Below are 25,390 nucleotides of genomic sequence, written 5' to 3'. Positions count from 1 at the left end.
TGGATCTGGCTATAGGAACCCCCAAGAACTAGACAACACAAGTCTTGGAGTACATCAGAACTAACTCTTTATTTGAGATCTCACACACATTTATACAGCAGGCTGACTCAAAGCTAACCTAATTAACATGAGCTAATTTACTAAAAAATTTACCCAGACCAGATGACAAACTTGTGGGCACCGAGCTTTACACAGTAGTATAAACACAATAGCTGGAGCTAATTACAATTAACAATACATTACCATAAACATCAACACAGGGTTAATTAGAACAAACAACAATGAGTTGAATACCCTTAGAACCTAGACTAAACTCATTTACATTAAACACATTATAGCTGACATCAGACAGGTGAGTGGAGTTGATGACATTAGCATCTTCTTACAGTATGAGCCCCAACAGTATGGCTCAGTCACTATTGCTACTATGGCAAATACAGGGTCCCCAGAGTCTGTGTGTTTTGGGGGGACATGGAGCTGAATCCAAAGTAACACCAACCCCAGGGTCCCCAGGCATACAGCTCACAGAGAGCACCATTCCCCCAAATGCCAGGGCCCATAATCTGTTGGCAAGAGGCTAGCGTTCAGTCCCCTCCAATAGCCTCTGTCTCGGGTGAGTCTGTCACATTTCTCCCCCATCAAAGGTTGACTAACAAGGTCCCAGACCTCCACCTGGTCTGGGCATGCGTTAGTCAGGCAGAGTGAACTCACATAGTCTTCCCGCATGATCTCCATTCTTGGCTGCAAGGAATAGTTGACCTCAGTAGGTGTGGGGCAGAGGTCATTTACTCTCTGTCTGGCTGCCAGGGCTTCAGCTGGATTGTTTTTAACATTGCTGGGCTCGGTCTGCTGCTGGGCAGAGGGGCCGATCACCCCAGCTTCCTGAAGCTGTAGAGAGACACTAGGTGCTAGGCAGAGGCCAGCGGTGCTCTGCCCTGTTGCCAGCGATTCAGCTGGGAGTAGCAGCTCCACTACATCAGCTTGTCGTTGGAGAGAGGGGCCAACTGCCCCGGCTCCCTGGAACTCCACAGTTGTTGCCGGTGCTGGGAAGAGGTTGGTAGCACTCTGCTCTGTTGCCAGCACTTCTGCTGGGGACTCCGCATCCTCCGCTCCAGCTAACCGTTGGGGCAGGAGGCTGGCTTCCTCCACTCCCAAACTGTGTAGTTGCCATTGGAAAAGGGAGCCAGCTGCTTCCTTTTCCATTCCCTCATCTGGCTGCTGGGACGACATGTCGATGGTACTGTCTCCCAGGTGCACGGATCTTTGCTGGGGAGGAAAGTCCGCTTCCTCCACCCTGGCCAACTGTTGGGGAGGGACAACACACACCTCCTCTCCCTTCTCCCCCTGTATCTGCTGCTGGGAAGTGATTGCCACCGTCTCACCCTGAGCCTCCGAAACTGCCACAGGTGTGGGGCAGAGGTCTTGGACCCTCTGTCCGGTTGCCAGCACTTCTGCTGGGGGTTTGCTAGGTGGTTCCTCCTCTACAGAAACGTCTTTTAAATCCCCAGTCTCTGGAATTGGTAAAAGTGTGGGACAGAGGTCTTGGACCCTCTGTTCAGTTACCAGATCTTCAGCTGGAGAAGTTTGTTTTAACTCCATAGATGCTACTGGCAGAAAATCACATGTCCCTGTCAGTGTTGTGGGAGAAAGGCCGACTACCTCTTCTCTCAAGAAGGCCGAAGCCACTGTTGGTGCTGGGCAGAACACAGTGAACTTTGGCCCTGATAGCAGCTCTTCTGCTGGAGGCTCATCAGGTTGTTCTTCCTCAGCAGAAAAGTCTATCAAATCCCATGTCTCTGCAACTGATGTCTGGGGATAGAGGTTCACCATCTCCTGTCCATGGAACCCAGAAGATGCTATCATTTCTGGGCAGAGGTTAGCAGAGCTCTGCCCTGTTGTCAGCACTTCAGGTTTGGGGACGGCAATCTCCGGATTTTCCACTGCCGATTCTCTGGCATGCTGCTGAACTTGTTCTAGCAGTTTCCTGTATGCCCTTTCCAGATGCTGTTCCTTCCTTAGCAAATGGTCCAGATCAGGTTTGAGCTCTGAGACCCCTGCAAGACCGAGCATAGACTCTCTATATTCTCTCAGGTCCTCAAGGTCAGGTTCCCCTTCATCGCCAAACATAAAATGATCTGTAAGGCTCTCCCACAGCAATCCAGGGCCGCCAAAGTCATATCCCTCCGGAGAGCATTCTGTTGTCTCCCCTAAATATCTCTCCTCTGCGTGCCATTGCAGAGCCCGATAACGATTGTCCAGCTCTATCTCCTGCTGGACCAGCCTGTCCAACTCAGTCACCCATTGCTCCTGGGGTCGCTCTCCCAGGAATGCCATCCGCAATGCCCGTTGGTCACTGGCCCGTTGCTCTTGGGTTGGAAAGCACTTGCCCTGTTTTATACCAGCGAGCTGGAGGGCTCCGATCCAGAGCCCCACCCGAATCTGCTGCCTGAGCTCCAGGTATTCATCCTTAGACACAGTCCTGGTGTATGTTGAAAGGATGATCCGCAGCAGCCCTGGGAACTCTGATGCCAGGTCCATATTTCCGCTGGGGTGACTGAAGTCTGCTATGCTGATCTTGGATCCAGTTGGAGGTTTGGATGTCCCAGACTGCAGGAAGCTTTCCCGCTGCTTGCCACCAATGTCACAGAACGTCCCACACTCCGCTTGAGTGCTTCCGTCAGTATACCGCTTCCTAAGTTCTGGAACACGAGCCCAATGGATCTGGCTATAGGAACCCCCAAGAACTAGACAACACCAGTCTTGGAGTACATCAGAACTAACTCTTTATTTGAGATCTCACACACATTTATACAGCAGGCTGACTCAAAGCTAACCTAATTAACATGAGCTAATTTACTAAAAAATTTACCCAGACCAGATGACAAACTTGTGGGCACCGAGCTTTACACAGTAGTATAAACACAATAGCTGGAGCTAATTACAATTAACAATACATTACCATAAACATCAACACAGGGTTAATTAGAACAAACAACAATGAGTTGAATACCCTTAGAACCTAGACTAAACTCATTTACATTAAACACATTATAGCTGACATCAGACAGGTGAGTGGAGTTGATGACATTAGCATCTTCTTACAGTATGAGCCCCAACAGTATGGCTCAGTCACTATTGCTACTATGGCAAATACAGGGTCCCCAGAGTCTGTGTGTTTTGGGGGGACATGGAGCTGAATCCAAAGTAACACCAACCCCAGGGTCCCCAGGCACACAGCTCACAGAGAGCACCATTCCCCCAAATGCCAGGGCCCATAATCTGTTGGCAAGAGGCTAGTGTTCAGTCCCCTCCAATAGCCTCTGTCTCAGTTGAGTCTGTCACACATGGGTGAGCCTTTTTTCCTTTGGCTCCCAGTACTCAAAGGAGAGGCGGAGGAGTGAGAGAAAGGTAAGTATATGCTGCAAGAGATGGGTTTTGGGGTAGGTCTCAAATGAGGCAGCAAAGCCTTGCTCCTCTTCTAAGATGAGTGTGACCACCACAGAGACAGAACACAGTACAAGGCATGCTACCTTCATCCTAGGGATAAGATCAGCTGCAGGTAGCCTAGATACAATGCTGGTGACTAGTCCTTTGCCCTCAGCTTGCCTTTTTTTTGGGCACAGCGCCACAGTACAAATCTTGTTTAAGAACATTGGCAAACTTCAACTGGAAATGTTTAGAAATCCCATACATGTTGATGGTTCTTAGGAATGACTCATATATCCCTAATAGAGTAAACTCTATACTGACTTTCATATTTTTATGGTTTTCTCCAGTCGGGTGGTTAAAGTGAGTTTTTGTTTATTGCATCAGTGCAATTAGTCCTTTTGTTCCATTAGCTTCATGCTCCGCTTCTCCTTTAAGCACCTTGTTCTTTGCTCTCCAACATTCGCATAGAAAGTTGGTCTGTAGTGTTGGCTGAAGTCCATTGCATGAGGTGCTGGTCTTTTCATTACTTTGTAGGCACTTGGCTCTACCCCCCCGCCATGTCGTTAACACCTGTGTCATTTGAGGCCATAGCTATATTAAAACTAGCAAGGAACTAATGATTGATTTCTTGTACAAAGGGTAAAGTCACCTTAGTGGTAGACATAATATAGACATGTATGTACAGGGGAAGAAAAATGCTATTTGTAAATAGCATTGATTACTTGTCCTGCTTCTAGTCAGCTTCTTCAGGCTATTGAAGTATTTATGCCTTGAAGGAAACGTATTTTAAGGCAGGGCTCACACTATTGCGAATTGGATGTGAGTTCCTCGCATCCAATTCACAATAGGAGATTTTGACTGGCTCTCTATGGAGCCGGTTCACATATCTCCATATCTCCAGTGCGAATTTGCACAGGAGTCCTGTGTGTCTTTTGGTCCATTTCAGGTCCAAAAATTCAGGCTGAAATCAGATCTGAAACAGTGAACGGGGACGCACCGGACTCCTGCTGGGAGCCGCATGCAACGATAATGTGAACCCAGCCTATAGCTTTTGAAAGAAAAGGATAAATGCCTTCTGTTTGCCTACAAAGGTAGACTGTTTTATGATTTACAGCCTGCAGATCACCAATGAAACAACAAAAACATAGCAACAAAGACAGGAGTTTTTATGGTGCAAGAATTCAAGCAAAATGCTAAAAAATATTGCTCTAACCTTAGTTAAAAAGCTCACATACTGTATAAAAACAAATGCTATTCTAAAAACACTGACCATATAAAACGAGAAAGAAATCCATATGCCATAATTTCACAAAGATTTTTGGGGTTGATTTACTAAAATTAGAGTGCAAAATCTGGTATAGTTCTGCATGATAGCCAATCAGCTTCTGACTTCAGCTTGTTCAAGTAAGCTTTGACAAAAAAAACAGGAAGCTAATTGGTTTCTATGAAAAGCTTCACCAAATTGTGCATTCTGTTAAAAAAATGGCATTTGTCTTTTTTTTTTTTTCTTCTTTTTTTATATGGATAGCTTTTTTAGAATAACATATCCATACCTCCCAACTTTTTGAAATGGGAATGAGGGACACCTATCAGCAAAAGTATACAGGCATAGGACACACCCCTGTCCATGCCCCCTTAAAGGAAAATTATACAAAGCAACAAGATTGGTTAAACCCACGAGTGCTTTTTTTACCACTACTATTCCTTTATATTGGCTTTTGGAATTTACAAATGCAGCAATTTAGAAATCAGATGAAAGGTTTAGTGCTGGATAACACTTTTTGATAGATAAAAAGCGCATTTTATATACATCTACATAGATCAGACCAAAATGAGGGACAAATTAGGAAGAAAGAGGGACATTGCTCCAAAGCAGAGACAGTCCCTCGAAATCAGGGACAGTTGGGAGGTATGACATATCTTTTGTATATGTGACTGTAGCACTGGTAGATTTTCAATCTACTGCTGATAGGTAAATTTAGTGCGTTATCTGTTCATACATATTAAGATTTGCCTCTGCTCCAGCTTGGCTGAGTTGCATGTAGTTTCACACTGTGCCTGTGGGTGTCGTTGTTACCATGGGTCGGTGTTGAAAAGGCAACACGCTGAAGCGTATGAGTGCTCCTCTGTCCCGGAGATAACTCGGTGGAGGTGGTCCTCCGAGTTGCATTCTGGGGAAGGGTATTTATGGGACAGACGCCATGTTTTAGGGTTTGTTTTGTTCCACCTGCTGGCCCTCCTGGCGGACAGGTATGTGCTAGGAGTACTACCTCGTGGTCCTCCGTCTGGGAGGCCCACGTAGCTGCAGTCTGTGGGTGGGCCCAGAAGCCTGTCTGGGGCCTACCACAGCGGCAGATGAATGGTCCTGGGCTGTCTGTCCTAGAGGGAAGATGCTGGACAACTGAGAAGATCCCAGGGGAGGACCCGTCATGGAAGGATCATGCAGAGTGCTGGTCTGGAGAGGGGCCTGGTGACTCAGTTGGAGGACGCATCCTAAAGTAACCCTACCGCATAGTACTGCTGGGTCAGTTTAAAGGTACTAGTGCTGTGTTTGCTGTTCATCTTAAACCATTACATCCTGTGGCAGAGGATCGTACGGGTATTGTTCCGATCAAGTCTGTGGCAGAGACTTTTGTTCGTGCTGCGTACTGGCTGCTAGGTTAGTGAGAGAAACCTATCCAGGTGGGCAAAGATTCAACTCTAAAGAGATAGTACATTCATCTACAAGTTCTAAATTCCTAGTGCTACACCAAGAAAAGGTATTTGAACTTCCCTGCAACTCTCCTTCTACCTCTTTCCTGCTACTTCCTTCGGTTTATGTTTATTAAAGCATTGGAAAAGATACTCAAGTGTCCGGTGCCTACATCGTATGGTGATAAACTTAACGGGACCCTAGACCCGGTTCTGGTGAAATAGAGGTAGCGAAGGTGACGGTAACAGCCCGCAGTAAACCAGCAGCTCCACCGAGAGTTAGTGCTACATGAGCTTTTTAAAATAAAGCAATATTTTAATAACCATTTGGTTTGAAATCATCATACCCTAAAAAGTCCCATCTTTGTTGCCATATTTTTGTTGTTTCATAGGTTACTGGGATTTGGGTACAAACATGTAACTATATTAGCCAATCCATACAGTTTCATAAATTCATTGCTGCAGCAATCCAATTTTCACAGGTGAGCTGAGGCTGTGCGAACTCTGAGCCCTTACCTGAAACCAGCAATGCTGATGGGTTGGTTGTTAGAGGAGATTCTTCAATAGAAACTTATACAGCTCTGTGAGTGTCTGTCGCAGCACCCCTATCAACAGCCAGTCTTTCTACAGCTCATTTTAGACTGATGCCCCGTACACACGAGCGGATTTACTATGCAAGTTTTTTCCGACGGAATTCCACTCAAGTTTACCTTACATACACACGGTCACACAAAAGTTCTCGGAACTTTCGACAACTTTCGTCAAGAACGCGGTGACGACGAGCCGAGAAAATGAAGTTCAATGCTTCCGAGCATGCGTAGGAATTTTGCGCGTCGGAATTTGTACAGACGAACCATTAGACCAGCTTTTCTAAACTTTTTATAACATGTAGGAACCCTTGAAAAAATTTCCTGGGCTCAGGGAACCCCTGCTAATGATTACTATATGTACAGCTCACAGCACATTTGTGTGATGGTCACTGGGAAAAACGCACATTACATTTGTGGTCAGTGGTAAAAATCTCCCCCTTATGCCGCGTACACACAATCGGACTTCTCGTCGGAAAAAGATATGACGGCTTTTCCGACGGCATTCCACTCAAGTTTGCCTTGCATACACAAGGTCACGCAAAAATTTGCTGAACTTACGACCGCCAAGAACGCGGTGACGTAAAACACTACGACGAGCCAAGAAAATGAAGTTCAATGCTTCCGAGCATGCGTCGAATTATTTCCGAGCATGCGTAGGAATTTTGCACGTCGGAATTGCCACAGACGATCGCATTTACGGATAGGAACTTTTCCCGACCGAAAAATAGAGAACATGCTCCCAATCTTTTGCTGGCTGGAATTCCGCCAACAAAAGACTGATGGAGCATACACACGGTCGCATTTTCTGACAAAAAGCTCTCACCTGAGTTTTGCTATAGGAATTTTTGACCGTGTGTACGCGGAATGAGACTCAAGCTTTATACAGTCCTGTAATAGTGGCAGTAGATGGTTAAGTGTTTCTTGGAAATGGTGAGTGGCAAGACTCCTGCCCTTCCTTAAACCCACAGGTATTCATCCCTGTAAGTCTTACAACTTAGTTAATGGGTAGACATAGTACAGTTCTAATAATTGACCTCATAATGGGCCTCAAAGTATGGATATTCCAGCAAGCTGCCAAAAATCTTCTGACCTTCACCACCTAGGATCCACCTGACTAGCCCAAGTTTTCTGTTGGGATCATTAAATAGAGGTTGGGCTCAGAGATTTATGGCCAGTCGGCAAGTAGGGTTAAGCCTGGTACACACGATCGGATTTTCGGCAGGGAATTGTGTGATGACAGACTGTTTTCCTAAAATCCAACCGTTAGTACGCTCCATCGGACAATTGTTGTCCAACTTTCTGACAACAAATGTTGGACGGCAGGCGAGTAAATTCTCGGCGGATAACGGTCTGTTGTCAGATTCTCGTATCGTGTGTACACAAGTCTGTCACACAAAAGTCCAAAGTACAAACACGCATGCTCGGAATCAATGCTCAACAAAAACGATATTAGCAAAAGGTGCCCAAAGGGTGGCGCTCAAGAGCTGAAATTCCACGTAGTACGTCACTACATTCGTGTTTGTTGGCCGACAATTGTGTACCGTTTGTATGCAAGACAAAATCAAGGTAAACGCCCTTCGGACAAAAGTCTGACACTTTGTTGGCCAACAATCCGATTGTGTGTACTAGGCTTTAGGGCCACTGCACCACATTGCCTGACCCCAAGTGCAGAGTATGAACTAAGCAATACTGTGGCTGCCTGTTTTTTTCTGTTTCTTCTTACCAGCAGAAAAAGCCAGCTGTGAACAGAATGCTGCCCTAAAAACAGATTGGATTGAATGTGCATTTAAAGTAGGGCATAGTAGTTCAAAGAAACATGATACATCACCCATTCTGGCCGTTTTTAGCTACCTCAAGTTGTGAACTCATGAAAGGCTTGATGGGAAACATTGATTGGGCAAGTAAAAAAAAAAAAAAAACATTTCACAATCCCCCGTACTATTTTGCGATAAGTTGCCTCAAAAGGTTCTGCCTGAGCCTCCTTAATTCCCCCCTTCAGTTAACATACATCTACTAGTTTATCAAGCAAATGGAAAAAGTCAGTTGGTTGCTGCAGGAAGCAGTCCTATTTTCTTATAATTTAAGATCCCTAATATTCTCACATTCTTTGCCTCCACCTGATCTTTTTTGCTGACATTAGCAATTTTTACAAGGCTTTTACTAAATGCGTTGCCTGAATTACAACATATGTCTGCAGTAAGTGAATGGGTGTGCATGAGTCACATTTTCAGCAGATTTATATTAGCAGTAGCAGATTAGAAAGATATAATTAACTAAAACAGCTTCAAAGAAAAAGGTTCATGAACTATACAGGAAAGTGATGCTTTAGATAACACAGCTATAAGCACTGCACTCATTCAGGCATGAAAAAGGGCAAACATGATTAGACTTCTAACTTTAAACTGAAACTGAATATAAATATATTAAAGGGCACAAGAGCCTTGCTGATTTTTTTTCTAAACACAGCCATAACAGGGGCGGATCCAGGAGGGGCAATGGGGCAATTGCGGGTGAATAAGTGGGCGGGCAGGCATCGCCGCGAGTGAGAGACAGCGGGCGGCTCCGTGGGTGGACCGGGTGGCTCGGTTGGTGAGCAGCTGTGCGGCTTGGTGACAGTGTGTGAGCGGGCTGCTGGCCAATCAGGGAGCCGGTGGGCGGGGGAGCAGAGAGATGACATCATCTCTCACCACCCAGCGCCTGCCCATAGACAGGCATGATGTGACCGCCCTTCAGCAGAGCCAGATCATCCACATTGCAACCTAGGTAGGAGCCTAGGGCTAAGTGGATATTCAGGGGGCGCAAATGCAACCTTCTTTCTTATGCAGTAAACAGGGTGGATAAAAAGTGAACTTGACTGTCAATTCACAAGGGAGAATAGTGAATACACTTGGTGTTTGATGGGGTGGGCCATACCGGTTCGGACAATGCAAATGGTGTGACTCTTTGTGTCTTTTGCATTCCTTATCAATATCAATCAAAGGGATGCAAGGCAAAGCTGTTACCTTGCCTAGAGCCCCTTTCTGCCTTAAAGTGGAAGTCCATGCAAAATCTAAAATCCCTGCATCTATAGACACCAGGGATTTAACACTAACCTCACTATCCCTGTAAATAATAAACTACTATACATGCCTTTTTAGAAGCCGTATAAATCGCGTATAATAAAAATACCGATCCGCTCCAACCGGATCTCATGCTGAGCAGTCAGCTGTGGCTTCTCTGTCTAGGCAGGTGCAGAGGAGACGGAGGACAACGGAAACCCCATAGTAACTTTATGGACGACTCCATAGATGACTCTATGTCACTTCCCATTCATTTCACAGCCGTTGTTGTCCATGTCCTCTGCAGAGCTTCCTGCCCTGGAGATCGGGTTGGAGCGGGTCAGATCGGCTTCCAAAAAGGTATGTATACTCATCTTTTCCTTACAGGGATAGAGAGGTTAGCGTTAGATCCCTGGTGTGTATAGATGCAGGGATTTTAGATTTTGCATGGACTTCAACTTTAATCTGTCGCTGTCCTCTGACACCTGTGTTGGTCCATGCACCGGCTACCATTGTTGATTAAGTCTTCAAAAAGCTTTGCACAATTCACACACCTCCAGCGTGGGTTTATAGAGGGTTACAAAAGCAAGTTTTTTAACTTATCTCATTTGTATTCTCCCCAGTGAGCCTTGGCTGTGTGGTCTGCTCCATTGGGTATTCCAAAAATACATGTGGCTTGTGAGATTGTCATCTTAATGTCCATATGTGTATGCAACAATTTGCACTGTTACTCTGAGCTCCTACTGCAGAGAACGGGGCTTTTCTGTGCATAAAATGGTTTATCTCTGTGAATGAAGGGGATTGTCTTTCAATAACAGTGTAGTTTGGCACAGGCTTTTACACAGATATTACTGCTCAATAAATCCATTCCCATGTTGGTCAATGTGTGACCCTGTGCTAAGCCATCTATAGATACTTTCTTTGTAGTGATAAGCTCTGAACAATGGGCACTTCTTATTTGATCTAATTTCCCACTTTAACACATATCTCGGCAGTGTGTGAACTGTCATGTCTGCCAACTGGCTGTATCCAGAGCGGCAGTTATCTCATTGATTTGCTAAATTTGGGGTTGGACCTCAGTATATATTTTCTTCATACCTCTTAAAGTGATACTAAACACACACTGTTTAATTTACATAATCCCTTCTTTTCTGTATATGGATGATGGCACAGTAATTAAAACATCTAAGTACCTTTTTCCTAAACAATATACAACAGTCACATGACCCAGATCTTTCCCAGCCTGTCTGCAGGGAAACATAAGCAGGGGGAGCTTCTAGTCCTCTGCTGCTGGTCACATGTTCAAAAAAAAACCCAGCATTTGGAATACAGAGTAAAAATAATATCAATAAACTGTTTTAAATTGGCATACAAATATAAATTTGAAATGAAATCTTATTTTTTTTTGTGGTAATAACATGGTGTCATCAGATTTCCGCCAGGCACAGGCTGTGTCTCACCCCTCTATAGTCATATGGGCTGCTCAGATATGATAGGGAAGAAATGCTCAGCATAGAAACTCACTGAAAACTGAGCATGTGCAGAGTTTCCACTACAGCTGCAAAATCCCCAGCTGAATTGGGGACATGGACAGAAGGGGGAGACAGAGAGCAGCAGGATCAACCAGTTTTTTCACAGAATACAGAAAATGAATCTCGTAGTGACTGAGAGAGTATGAACAGCATGCAATACAGCATTTACTGATAGTTTTTTATGATGTGGGTTTAGTGCTTACCACACATGCTTTAATAGAGCAGTTCCCTTTTAGATCTAGCAACAATATGTAGTGCAAGGGCCTGACTGGATACAGATTGATTGGATAGTTTTGGTAGGTCCTTATATTACATAGTTTTGTTAAATCTGCTGCAGTGGGTTCCAAGTGGTGTATAAACAAATCAACACACTGACTTTTTGACATGCACAGTCTCTGTGTGCTGGCATAATAGGGAAGCTGGCAAATATTCAGGTTTAAAGAGAAAAAAGAAAAAAGGAGGGAGCACCGACCTAGTGCATTACCAATATAAAAGTTTTAATAAAAATATAAAAGCAATGGTACTACTCACAAACAAGCATAAGTAAAGGCTTTTCTTAATAATAATAACGTGGCTTAGTTGGGTAGTGGTCACCTGGGGTGTGGACATATGGATGCATATATTGGGGCACACAGGAGGGAGGAGCCACAGACTGCCTAGGCTCTGAAGAAAGAGGTACGCCCTGGAAACGCATCAGCCGTCTGGGGTACCATCTGATACCTCCTGTCATCAGGTCTTGTCTGCAGGTGCGAAGGGATGCAGGTGCGAAGAAAAGCCTTTACTTATGCTTGTTTGTGAGTAGTACCATTGCTTTCATATTTTTAATAAAACTTTTATATTGGTAATGCACTAGGTCGGTGCGCCCTCCTTTTTTCTTTTTTTTTTCCTTTTTTCTCTTTAGTTGTATGAATACCCATTGTTCTGAGGAGGGCTGCAAGATTCTAGACTTTGCCTTAAACCCAAGAGTGGATCATACCACCCGCGTACAGCAAAACACCAGAGCACAGGAGATTATTGTTTTGATGAAATATTCAGATTTAGCAGGTCAACCCTGTGTACGAGGAAAAGCAACCCAGCAGATGCACACTCACTGGCACTTGAGTCCATTTAAAGCGGAGTTCCACCAAAAAAAAAAAAAAAATAAAGTCAGCAGCTATAATACTGCAGCTGCTGACTTTTATTATATGGACACTTACCTGCCCAGTGTGCCCGCGATGTCCTCACCTGAAGCCGATCTGTCCCTCAGCTCCTGGGTGGAGGTGTCGGCATCTTCGGTAAGGGAATCAGGAAGTGAAGCCTTGCGACTTCACAGCCTGGTTCCCTACTGCGCATGAGTGAGTCGCGCTGCCTAATCTCACTGGTCCCTGCTGTCTTCTGGGACCTGTGTCTCCCAGAAGACAGCGGGGGGGATGGTGGAGGGGCTGGACATGGCGTAGATAGGCGCGGATACTGCGGTGATCTATGCCCGGAAGTGGGAGCAAATACCTGGATTATACAGGTATCTGTTCCCCCCTCCCCCCTGAAAGGTGCCAAATGTGACACCGGAGGGGAGGAGGAATCCGAAAAGCAGAAGTTCCATTTTTGGGCGGAACTCCGCTTAAGTGCTTATTTTTAATTTATCAATCAAAACTTTAGCAGAGAGAGCGTTTACCCTCAAATATAAACCTCATACAAGAGCTGACGAGATATTTTATCTCAGTTTGCTGAGTGTTGTACAGAAGTACACTATATGGCCAGAGGATTATGCACATCCAACCATCACATATATAAGAGCTTGTTAGATACAGTATCCCATTGCAAAGCCCTATATATTAATGTGGAGTTGATCCTCTTTTTGTAGCTAGAACAGCCTTCACTCTTCTGGAGAGGCTTTCCACCAAATATAGGCATGTATCTTCTGTGGAAATTTGTGTCCATTCAGAGAAAAAAAAAATAAGGTTGTAAGTTTAGATACTGATGTTGGAGAAAAAGACCTGGCTCACAATTAGCATTTGAATCCTACCCAAAAGTGTTCAATAAGGTTAATGTTAAGGCTTTGTGTAGGGCACTTAAAGTTTTCCTAAACCCAGAACAGTAAAATGAGTCTGTATATGCAGTAAAGCATGCTTTTTATACTCACTGTGGAACCTAAGGGGTTAATCCACTGCTTTGTGTAAAAAGGCTGTTTGATCCTGTCTTCTCTGATTCTCCCCTCCTTCTGCCTACCCCTGATTATTTCCTGATAACGCAGAGTTACTGGAGTCAGGTTGCACATGCTCAGTTTGGTATGTATTGCTAGAGAGGGGTTTTTTTTTCTTTTTTCTTGGGAGAGTGCATGTGATCAGCACAGGGCCAAGCAGCATTGTCCATACAGAGGGTCAGGAGTCTTGCCGTCTCATAGCACAGTCAGAAAACGCCTCCTCCAAGCTTTAACCAGTGCTTAGCTGGACACGGATAGAAGTCACAATACTGTTATAGACTGCTAAAGAGAAAAAGTATTTAGCCATTTATATTTACTAAAAAAATTGCATTTCCATGTTCTGTGTACTGTGGGAGACCAGCTATAGTGAATAGAGGGTCCTGGGTTTAGTAACACTTTAAGTTCCTCCACACTAAACTCTTCAAACCATCTCAAACTATAGTCATACTGGAACAGAAAAGGACTATACTGTTACTGCAATGCTGGAAGATTACAGCTGGCAAAAAATATCTGTTTGCTGTAGCATTAACAGTACCTATTCTTGAAAACGATGAAACTCCACATAGGAAAAGGAAATTCACATACATTTGACCATATACATAGGTGGGTGTGATGGTCGTGTGTGTATGTATGTATATATATATATATATATATATATATATACAGTATAAGAAATGACACTTTGCTACAATGTAAAGTAGTGAGTGTACAGCTTGTATAAAAGTGTAAATTTGCTGTCCCCTCAAAATAACTCAACACACAGCCATTAATGTGTAAACCGCTGGCAACAAAAGTGAGTACACCTCTAAGTGAAAATGTCCAAATTGGGTCCAGTTAGCCATTTTCCCTCCCCGGTGTCATGTGATTCGTTAGTGTTACAAGGTCTCAGGTGTGTTAAATTAGGTGTTATCGCTCTCACTCTCACATACTGGTCACTGCAAGTTCAACATGGCACCTCATGGTAAAGAACTCTCTGAGGATCTGAAAAAAAGAATTGTTGCTCTACATAATGATGGCCTAGGCTAAAAGAAAATTGCCAAGACTCTGAAACTGAGCTGCAGCACAATTGCCTAGACCATACAGTGGTTTAACAAGACAGGTTCCACTCAGAACAGGCCTCGCCATGGTTGACCAAAGAAGTTGAGTGCACATTCTCAGCATCATGTCCAGAGGTTGTCTTTGGGAAATAGACGTATGAGTGCTGCCAGCATTGCTGCAGAGGTTGAAGGGGTGGGGGGGTCAGCCTGTCAGTGCTCAGACCATACGCTGCACACTGCATCAAATTGGTCTGTATGGCTGTTGTCCCAGAAGGAAGCCTCTTCTAAAGATAATGCACAAGAAAGCCCACAAATAGTTTGCTGAAGACAAGCAGACTAAGGACATGGATTACTAGAACCATGTCCTGTGGTCTGATGAGACCAAAATAAATTTATTTGGTTCAGATGGTGTCAAGCATGTGTGGCGGCAACCAGGTGAGGAGTACAAAGACAAGTGTGTCCTGCCTACAGTCAAGCATGGTGGTGGGAGTGTCATGGTCTGGGGCTGCATGAGTGGGGAGCTACAGTTCATTGAGAGAACCATGAATGCCAACTTGTACTGTGACATACTGAAGCAGAGCATGATCCCCTCTCTTCGGAGACTGGGCCGCAGGGCAGTACTCCAATATAACGATTCCAAACACACCTCCAAGACTACCACTGCCTTACTAAAGAATCTGAGGGTAAAGGTGATGGACTGGCCAAGCATGTCTCTCCCTATTGAGCATCTGAGGGGCATCCTCAGATGGAAGGTGGAGGAGCACAAGGTCTCTAACATCCAGCAGCTCCGTGATGTCGTCATGGAGGAGTGGAAGAGGACTCCAGTGGCAACTTGTGAAGCTCTGATGAACTCCATGCCCAAGAGGCTTAAGGCAATGCTGGAAAATAATGGTGGTCACAAAAAGTATTGACATTTTGGGCCCAATTTGGACATTTTGACTTAGAGTTGTACTCACTTTTGTTGCCAGCAGTTTAGACATTAATGGCTGTGTGTTGAGTTACTTTGAGGGGACAGAGAATTTCAATTTTTCTACAAACTGTGCACTCACTACTTTACATTGCAGAAAAGTGTCATGTGTCATTTCTTCAGATTTGTCACATAAAAAGATATAATAAAATATTTACAAAAATGTGAGGGGTGTACTCACTTTTGTGAGATACTGTGTGTGTGTGTGTATATATATATATATATATATATATATATATATATCTATATCTATATCATACCGCCTACCCCCACCCCGCTCCACTCCGCCCAACCCCGCCGGTCTACCGGTCTGTTACGGAAAGGGGCGGGGGGTGGGCGGTAGTTCTGTTGTAACCATGTGGCCGGTGCAGACACTATTTAGTTTCCCCTTGGCCTTCTGTAATGGTGGCGGAGACACCACTGGGAAACCTGATGTAAGGGGGGCTCCGCTCGGACATCTGATGTAAGGGGGAGCTCCGCTGGGGACACCTGATGTAAGGGGGGGCTCCGCTGGGGACATCTGATGTAAGGGGGCTCCGCTGGGGACACCCGATGTAAGGGGGGGCTCTGCTGGGGACATCTGATGTAAGGAGCCCCCCTTTCATCAGATGTCCCAGCGGAGCCCCTCCTTACATCAGATGTCCCCGGGGGTATGTAAGGGGGGGCACCGCTGGGGACATCTGATGTAAGGAAGGGCTCCGCTGGGACATCTGATGTAAGGGGGGGCTCCACTGCGGTCATCTGGTGTAAAGGGGGGCACCACTAGGGACATCTGATGTAAGGCGGGGCTCTGCTGGGGACTCCTGATTTAAGGGGGGGCTCCGCTGGGGAATTCTGATGTAAGGAGGGGCTCCGCTGGGACATCTGATGTAAGGGGGGCTCCCTTGGGGACATCTAATGTAAGGGGGGCTTCGCTGGGGACATCTGATGTAAGCGGGGCTCCACTGGGGACAGCTGATGTAAGGGGGGGGCTCCGCTGGGGACATCTGATGTAAGGGGGGCTCCGCTGGGGACAGCTGATGTAAGGGGGGGCTCCGCTGGGGACATCTGATGTAAGGGGGGCTCCGCTGGGGACACCTGATGTAAGGGGGCTCTGCTGGGGACACCTGATGTAAGGACGGACTCTGCTGGGGGCATCTGATGGCATCTGGTGGCAGGTGACATGCTCAGGGGTCCCGCTGATTCTGGAATATGGTGAGTTGAATGATTTCATTTTATATTACAATGTAATAATAGTAATAATGCACTTCAATCATCCTGACACCACAACAACCATAGTGCTGGGATGATTGAAGTGCTAACACCAGGTGTTTGGAGTATCTTTATCTGCTGCTTTGTTAAAATTTGGACTACACATTTCTGTTGTGGTGTAGGATCTGGGGCTGCTGTCCCTCCAACCCTCTTTCCTTCCTTCTCTCTCCTTCCCTCCTTCTTTCCTTCTTTCTCCCTCTCTCCCTCTCTCCCTCCCTCCTTCCTTCCCTGCCTCCCTCTTTTCCCCTTTCTTTCTTCATCTCTCATTCATCTCAGACTCTAACCACACCCCCATGTTAACCATGCCCATATAAGCCATGCCCACTATTTATGTAAACCACGCCCATTTTTTGGTGCTACGCGGGCCACAGTTTTCTTTCTTTACTATGGCACGCCTACAAATGCATTTCCCGCCCCTAATTATAATAAGACTCCGCCTACAGCCACAAAAGTGTCCCTATACATTTTTTTACAATGTTGGCAACTATGCTTGTGACATGTGACTTTACCAACCCAGAAAGTTAATGGAGCCCTTTGCAGTTGGCTTGCGTTGAGTGAGGTCAGATTGAGCATTCACAAAGGATTGCTGTTGTAGTCAGCTTATCTACTGTGATCATTACAAGACCATTTTATGGTGTGATACTCCTCTGTTAGATTCCCCATCATTAAAATTATGTAACTGTGGAATCCACTTGTGACAATGGCACTTTTGTTGGGATCTTGTGAAAAGGGGCAAAGCTACAAACTGCTTTGCATAACAAGGAAGCAAAGTGTGAAGTGGTTGTATTTCATGTTTTCAACAGCTGCCTATTTTAAGCAATATGCCAACTTATGCCGCGTACACACGAGCAGACTTTTCAACGAACTAGGTCCGACAGTCTTTCCGACGGACTTTGCAGCGTAGGTCCGCAGGACTTTCAAACGAACGGACTTGGACACACACGATCACACCAAAGTCCGACGGATTTGTACGTGATGACGTACGACTGGACTAAAATAAGGAAGTTGATAGTCAGTAGCCAATAGCTGACCTAGCGTCGGTTTTAGTCTGTCGGACTAGCATACAGACGAGCAGATTTTTCGACCGGACTCAAGTCCATCAGAAAGATTTGAAACATGTTTTATTTCTAGGTCCGTTGGACTTTTGGGAATAAAAAGTCCGCTGGAGCCCACACACGATCTAATTGACCAACGGAGTCCAGTCCGCCGGACCAAGTCTGACGGAAAGTCCGCTCGTGTGTACGCGGCACAACAATTAGAACCGGTGCTACCTACAGTCAGGTAGATCTTACTCTAGACATTTATGTGTTTTAGGAACATTGGGAGGTTCTAGAATGTGTCCAAGAACTCTCACACTCAGTATCTCGGCTCTTCAGCCTGGCTTCAGGCGCTGTTGAGCGTTGTATCAAACTGACAGATGGCCTTGGAGTCTATGGTCTCCTGCAGGCACTACAAGCTTTATTTAAAAAGTGAATATGACTTTTCCTTGGAACATCTTCCATATACAAAGACTCTGCATTATTGTACTTACCCCTTTATAAGATTTATATATATGTGTGTGTGTGTGTGTAAAAGATCTGGTGCAGCTCTGCATAAAACCAATCGGCTTCCATACTTTTTTGTCAAAGCTTAATTGAACAGGCTGAAGTTAGAAGGTGATTGGCTACCATGCACAGCACTAGATTTTTATTTATTAGAAGCCAGTCTTAGTAAATCAATCTCACAGTGTTATACACAACACCTAAAACGAGAACAGTATCATGTTTTGTTTTTTTTCTTCGTATACTCAGGTTCATGAAAGATTTCTTTGTATACTCAGGTTCATGAAAGATTTCCTTTAAAGCAAAACTTATCAACCACAGTGATTTGTAAGTTAGCCACTAGAAAGAGGAGGCACTCAATTTGCACAGCTCTACCTCTTTAACAGCTGTAGTTGTCACTGCCCCCCCTATCCACCTTGTCCATATGGAGAATGCCTTGCATTCATTGAAAAAATACAAGGCATTCTCTGCAGGGCATCAGTACAAAGTGAGTAACCCTCTGTGGTCAGTGTGTACCTAGGCAGTCGCTCGGCACAAGGCCTGGAAGATCGCAGTGATCACTGTACTAGCAGCGACTATTACAGAGGATATCGGCTTCTCCAGCCATGCCTCAAGTATGAGATATGCATATTTTCATTGGTCCAAGATGGACCAATGTAACTATGCAATTAAGGTCATACCAGGAGTTCAGTTTCAAACAAAATGCTAACATATGCAATGTCTGTTACATCAGCACATTGTCCCAGGCAGTGTAGCAATTGGCTCCTTTACAGGACGGCTGTCATGCCAGAATAAATCAGGTGCGGTTAACTTATTGGGGGATATCATTATCAGCATTTACTGGCATATCTGTTATTAAACAAAGGCAAAACCCAGCTTTGCTTACATTGCTGGCAAGCCCACTGCATTTGGTGCTGCTTGACATACAGGTGTGTAAGAAGCGCCGCGTCATGGATTTGCTCCAGCGCCTTTCATTTGTTCTCTGTTTCCCAGATATGTGTCAGATTTCACAAACACGCTACAGTCAATAAGGAAGAAGTACAAACTGAACAATGTGCCCTCTAATTCCATATTCCTGGAAGACTGGGCAGCCTTCCAAAAAGTCAGGTAAATGTTCCTTGGGCATAGACTTGTGTAAGTGGTTGGTGGGGTATATAGTGCAAAGATTGCATTCTTTCTGGATTAAGTTGTCAAGTTAAAAAAACAATGAATGTGAAGATAATGCTGTGGATAAACAAAAAATACTGGAAAGGAACAGGAGACATGAGACACTTATCAATGAAATAACCTAATTTCTGTTTGAGCCTTTGTAGAAAGAAGCCTGACGTTCCTTTACTTCTTATTCTTCTCTCGTATTCTCCTTGCTTTTCCTCTCCGCTCATGTCTGCTCTACCTTTCTCTAGTATTAACTCTCCTCTCATCCCTTACTTTCTGTACTCTTGTATCACCACTCTTCTTCTTTCTCTCGTTTTTTTCCATATTACATCTCTTCTCATATCTCTTTTCCCCTTGTATCTCTTCTCCTTCTCTCTCTTATCTCTTCTTTTCACATATTTTTCCTCTGCTTGTGTACCATTTATCCTCTCCTCTCGCATCTCATCCCTTATATAACCTCTCCTCCTCCACCCTCCTCCCTCCTCATCCTCATCCCCCTCATCCTCATCCTCCCATCTTAAAAAGTAAGTAAACCCCATGGGTTTTAGTTCCTTGCAAAATAAAAGCATAATATGCTAGTATGCATCGCATACTAGCACATTATGCACCACTTACCTGCAAACGAAGCCTGTGATGAGTCATCAGCTGTCAGTGGGACACCCGTATGTAAAAAAACATTGCAGGCAAAAGAAAAGTGTGAAAAACAGCGTAGGGGTTCCCCCCCAATCCATACCAGGCCCTTATCTGAGCATGCAGCCTGTCAGGTCAGAAAAATGGGGGGGTGAGCCAGTGCAACTCCCCCCCCCCCCAAACCACACCAGGCCACATGCCATCAACATGGCTTTGGGGCGCCCTCCATGTTGAGGACATGTGGCCTGGTATTGTTCAGGAGAGGGGGGTGCTCGTTCCCCCCCCCCCCTTTTCTGACCTAGCAGGCTGCATGCTCTGCTAAGGGTCTGGTATGGATTTTGGGGGGGACCCCATGCAGTTTTTTTTTTTTTTTTTTTGCCATGGGTTCTCTTTTAAAAGCCATACCAGACCTTAAAGTCATGATATGGATTGGGGAGGACCACACTCTGTTTTTTTTTTTGGCAGTTTTTGTTGTCAGCAATTGTTTTTACATTTTATGCTGGTGCACAATCTGTTTTTGTATTCTAGTGTTTCTTCTGGGCTTTCCCAGCCTTTAGGAGGCTGCACAGTTTTGCCAATATTGGAGTAGCTGAAGATCCGTGGCCTACCAATGCCAAAGCGTTCCTTTAAAGCACAGGAGGTTGTTCTTTTGATCTGCATAGATGTACACCAGGCCTAAAAGAGAAACTAGGGCAATTGTTCTGTACTTTTCTCTTTCAAATTGTAGAGCATAGTAAATGTTACAGTGTACAGTGTCCTTCATTCCCAGAACTTTTCGCTGAACATTTGAAATTTCCCATCTAGCTGACCGTGCAAATTAAAGTATATCTAAAGCCAAAACTTGTTTTTTTCATTTTGGATAGAGTAGCAGAGCGTTTAAACAGCTGTCATTTTTTCATTTTCTTCTCTTTTTTTTTTAAATAATTTGTGTCTGGTTGGGAAATTATCCCTTCTCTTCCTATTTTACAGACTCTCTCACTTTCATTCCCAGTGACATTGGTGATAAGGACATTTTAGAGAGTGTGAATCCCTCTAACAGGGACATAAAAAGTGATAAAAATCTGACAGAGGTTGTAAATTCACAAGACAATGAAAAAAAGTTTTGCCTTTTAGTTATATTTTAATTGTTTACGTTTTAAGAAAAAAGCAAATGCTCAGTGTCCCTTTTCTTTTTTTTATATATTGTCCTGATTATTGTCCTTTGTTCCGTTTCCAGGATCATAGCTACTTGTGGTGAGTTGTTAAGACAATGTGGTGACTTAGAACAACAGTTGGCAAGTGGGTGAGCAAAGCATTCATAACTCAGTCATGACAGACACTACTCCCAGGCTACACTCAGTACACCACAAGGCATTTACAGTTGGTGCTGCATACTTGGACAGCTATCACCACTATGGCCCAGAACTCATGCTTCAATGTGTTTTTGGGAATCAAGCTTTACTTCACACTCAGTGTCAGGTAGAACATGGATCCCAATAAACACCATATCCCGATTAGTTGACATATGTTTTTGTTCCTTGTGCTTCCTGGTCAAAACTTTCATGATCATATTATTTAATCTTGGAAAAAATCTTTCCAGGGGCTTTATACCCAGGGATTTTTGTACAGACTGAGTCCCCGAGATGGGACATCATTCTGGCTTTCATATATACATTGAAATTGGGCACTGGTCTTATGTCTAATATATACATTACATATTGATTAATTTGCCTCAATATTTAGTGACTGCCTTGTCCTTTGTACCATATTCAGCTTTGTAGAGCCTCAGCTCTTTCTGAGCTGTCATTCAGAAAACATATAGGTCATTGTTGCTGCCCAACATGGATCATAAAGATCTTCTTGGGTAGAGATCATGTTTAGTCCAATTACCTATGAGTATTCATATTTCCACGACAGCTGAATCATTTGTTACTTTCCTACAACCTTAACAGATACACAGTATATTTAAGGATATTCATTGTCCACTTGTATATGTGCCAAAATGCGTTTTTTGTTTAGTCATTGTTTTTTTGAGTGTTTGTGAACAGTCTCAATGTTCCAGTGCAATTCTACATATGCCACAATACAGTTTTGTTTAGCCAATGTTGTCTCAAGTATTTGTGAACAGTCTTGATGTTCTAGTGCTTTTCTACATGTGCCATAATGTGGTTTTGTTTAGTCAATATTGTTTCAAGTATTTGTTAGCAGTCTTGAAGTTCTAGTGCTTTTCTACCAATGCATTGTGCACCTGCCCTATTTCTGTGGTAGTTTTTTGTTTACCTCTTCCTCCTTTGAGGGTCACAGTAAGTCACTCATCTTCAGGTTATACTGCTGTAGCGCCCGCATTTTTGCTCAATAATTTAATGCTATGTTATTCTATGTACAGTGTTATAGTTTAGTATATAGCACCATCTAGCAGTCAAAATGTGGAATGGACTTCATTTTATTTCTTTATTCAAGAATGATACAGGAAGTGATTGATTATTTACTTTTGTCAAGAATTGACCTACCCAGGATGCCAAGTGTTCTTACCCAGCAACACTCATGGACTGAACTGCATGCTGGGTAAACTATAAAAGGCCCTGGCGCGGGCATCTTAGGTCTCTTGGGAACGCGTGGCCTGCCTGTGAAGACCTGTGTAGAGGTCTCCAGAGGAGCGCGGCCTACACCCATTGCGGAGCGACCCGATCAGGATCCTGCTGCATATCAGTGAGCTGGACAGACAGTGAGGCAGAACTGGGAAGGATCCAGTGAAGCCTGTCAGAGCCATCTGAGGGTCCCAGGACATCTCGCAGAGTGGAGCGGAGTGGCGTAGCAGTGTCGACCGGCTGGAAACAGGAACTCGGGCACCGGAGCAGAATTGTTATACCCTGCAGACCTGAGAGGGCTGCTGCCCAAAGTTTCATTGACGCACCTTTACACATTTGCATCTGTGGCACAGTGCAGCTAGGACCTGTAGTCCCACAGAGGAGATTCAAAGAATTAAGGACCGAGTTTAATATAGGCCTCAAGCCTGCTCTTCACTACAAGTCTGACACTGTGTTATACAAAGTTACTAGCACCGGAGACAGTTGCAGTGCTGCCGCACCACAACGATAGTTTAACATTCAATTTGCTCTGACCCTGGTTGTGTTAACCACTGGATTACAATTTAACCTACACATAGCTAGCAAAAGACAGAAGAAGGACTGCCGCTTTTAACGCAAGGCCTTGCATTTTATTGTTCTTTAGAGTTATTGTAATATAAAGCAGTGGGGGCTCCCTAGGGATTGTACTATGCTTTATTAAAATAGCAATTGTCTCTTTTACACAAACAGAGCGTACTGAGAGTGGGACAGTGCCCATAGTGAAGTCAGTTTCACTCTGCCATGGGTCCCATTTTATAGACGCATTTCTAAGAGGTTAATTTAAACAACTTTTATTTGTGTAGTACTGTTGTGAACTAAATCTGTTGGCTGTCACACTACGTTGGTCTGACAGTACAACTGCTGTAATCACTATCTTGAAGCAGATATAGTAAAATCTTATACTTGTTTAAGTACTATTGTGTGGAGTGCTGTTTCCTTTGAATTGCTGACCAGGTGGAGAGCTGGAGGTCAAAGGTAAAGACAAAAGGTATATTACATATTGTGGAATTGTCTTTACGTTCCTGCTGCACACTAACATTACACCACAGCTGTGTCAAGGGGACTGAGTCAAATTAAGGGGGCGTGATAGCAGAGTACAGGCCAAATCAAAGAGCAGCTTCTTCAGGGGTCAGTGCTACACTGCTGTCCACAGGAGTATTGGACAAACAGAAAAACTGTAGGCCAACCCAGGACAACCCCTTTTACTACCAGCATGCCATGTTTTTTGCTAGTGTTCTCACAGGATGGACGTTAGTTTTGCTGTAACAGGTACCCCCAGCTTACACCAGCTCCCATGCTGCTTGCAGCGCACCCACTGATGCGGGCAAAATCTACAGCCTGGAATTATCTTGCCCTCTAATCTTAGTCTATCCTATCTTCAGACACTTCTCTTGCTCTGTTGACTGTGGCCTGCTCCTTTTGCCTTTCTGGTGGCCCAAAACACCTAGTTATTTACTGACTCTGACCTCAGAGGCCACAAGTTCGCTCCTGCTGCAGATTCTGTATCTGATAATAAGCCATCAACCTCTAGGTCTCTGTCTGATGCTGAGTCACTCTTGTTCTTCCTGGATGAGTTTGTCTCTGAGGGCTCGCAGTCTTCTGCAATTACTCTTAAATAAAAAAAAAACATTTTCAGGTCTTATTTATGTGGTATGCCCCACTCTCAAACTAAAGCATCAGTGTCTTGCTTCTACCAGTGCTATCCCCAGTCTTGGTTCTTTAGAGCCCCTAGAGCCACAAAGACTTCCCTGATGCTGTTCCAAGTTATCCTCTGTGGAGATTACAAACACCCTGGCAAGATGTTTGCTTCCCCCAAACACTTGGCCTTTTGTCTGTGTCTGTTTTAAGAGGACTTTTTACCTTAACAAGGCAACCACCATTGAAGGATGCACTAGTTTTAAGGACCAAACTGATATGTGGATGGAAGCTCACTCCTAGAGCTCTGTTCTCGCTGGCAGGTTCCATCTGAACTATGACCTTGCTTTGTCAAACCCTAGCTCGTTGGGCAAAGTCCCAAGGCATCTTGTTACTCCTGTGGTTGATCCCATGAACATAGAACATTTTGAGTAAATGGTTGAAGCTTTAAGTTGTGTTTGTGGTGCGACCTTGAGATTTCCTGTCTCAACTCCTGCATTCTTATGTATTGTCAATACATGTGCAGAGGGCACTTTGGTTAAAGTGTTGGACTGCAGAACCTGCATCTAAAATGCATCTGATCTGCATGCATTTCAAGGGGCCACATCTCTTCACATCTGCTCTGGATGCCATTATCAAGGGCACTACTTGTAGCTAGATCACCAATCTTTTTCAGTAAAGGAAGCCTAAGCCACAAACCTGGAAGACTCATTCCTTGCTGGCAGTTAAGAAAAGTCCTTCTCTGTTCACCACTCCAGCAACATCCACATTCAATCCCCTCAAAGTTGGCTCCTAGTCCACCCACAAGGTCTGATGCTCAAAGTCTGACAAGCCTGAAGGCTTCCAAAGTTGGGGGATGTTTGTTAACATTTGTGGACACTTGGACACCTCAGATTGAGGAGCTTCCAATTCCCTCCTCAGTTTCTCATGTTCAGCCTTCCTTTGCGATGGCACAGATTAACAGATTTCTTTCTAGCCCTCTCGGGTCTTCTGGATCAAGGGAGTTTTACTCCAATGTGTTCACAGTTCCCAAACCCAAGGGTGGCATCTGGTCCATCTTGGATCTCAAGGTGGCGAATGTCTTCATTCAGGCTCCAAAATTCCACATG

At 44.5% G+C, this 25,390-nt stretch overlaps 1 protein-coding gene across 5 annotated transcripts in view; it reads left to right on the top strand.

Moving 5' to 3' along the window:
- Positions 1–25,390, top strand: part of LOC141148874 (conserved oligomeric Golgi complex subunit 7-like) — a 96,447-nt gene that overhangs the window by 19,902 nt on the left and 51,155 nt on the right. For 3 of the 5 annotated variants that reach the window (XR_012245257.1, XM_073636700.1, XM_073636697.1), the window contains exons 2-3: positions 19,249–19,362; positions 21,257–21,273. The exons of 1 other annotated variant lie outside the window; for it this stretch is intronic. The gene's annotated coding sequence lies outside the window, so the exon portion shown is untranslated. The remainder of the gene's footprint in view (positions 1–19,248; positions 19,363–21,256; positions 21,274–25,390) is intronic. One more of the 5 variants, XM_073636698.1, reaches the window with a different exon arrangement.

This window comes from Aquarana catesbeiana, linkage group LG06, assembly GCF_042186555.1.
Source record: "Aquarana catesbeiana isolate 2022-GZ linkage group LG06, ASM4218655v1, whole genome shotgun sequence".
Lineage (NCBI taxonomy): Eukaryota > Metazoa > Chordata > Amphibia > Anura > Ranidae > Aquarana > Aquarana catesbeiana.
Note: the sequence above shows the minus strand (reverse complement) of the source record. Positions and strands in the feature narration are given on the sequence as shown.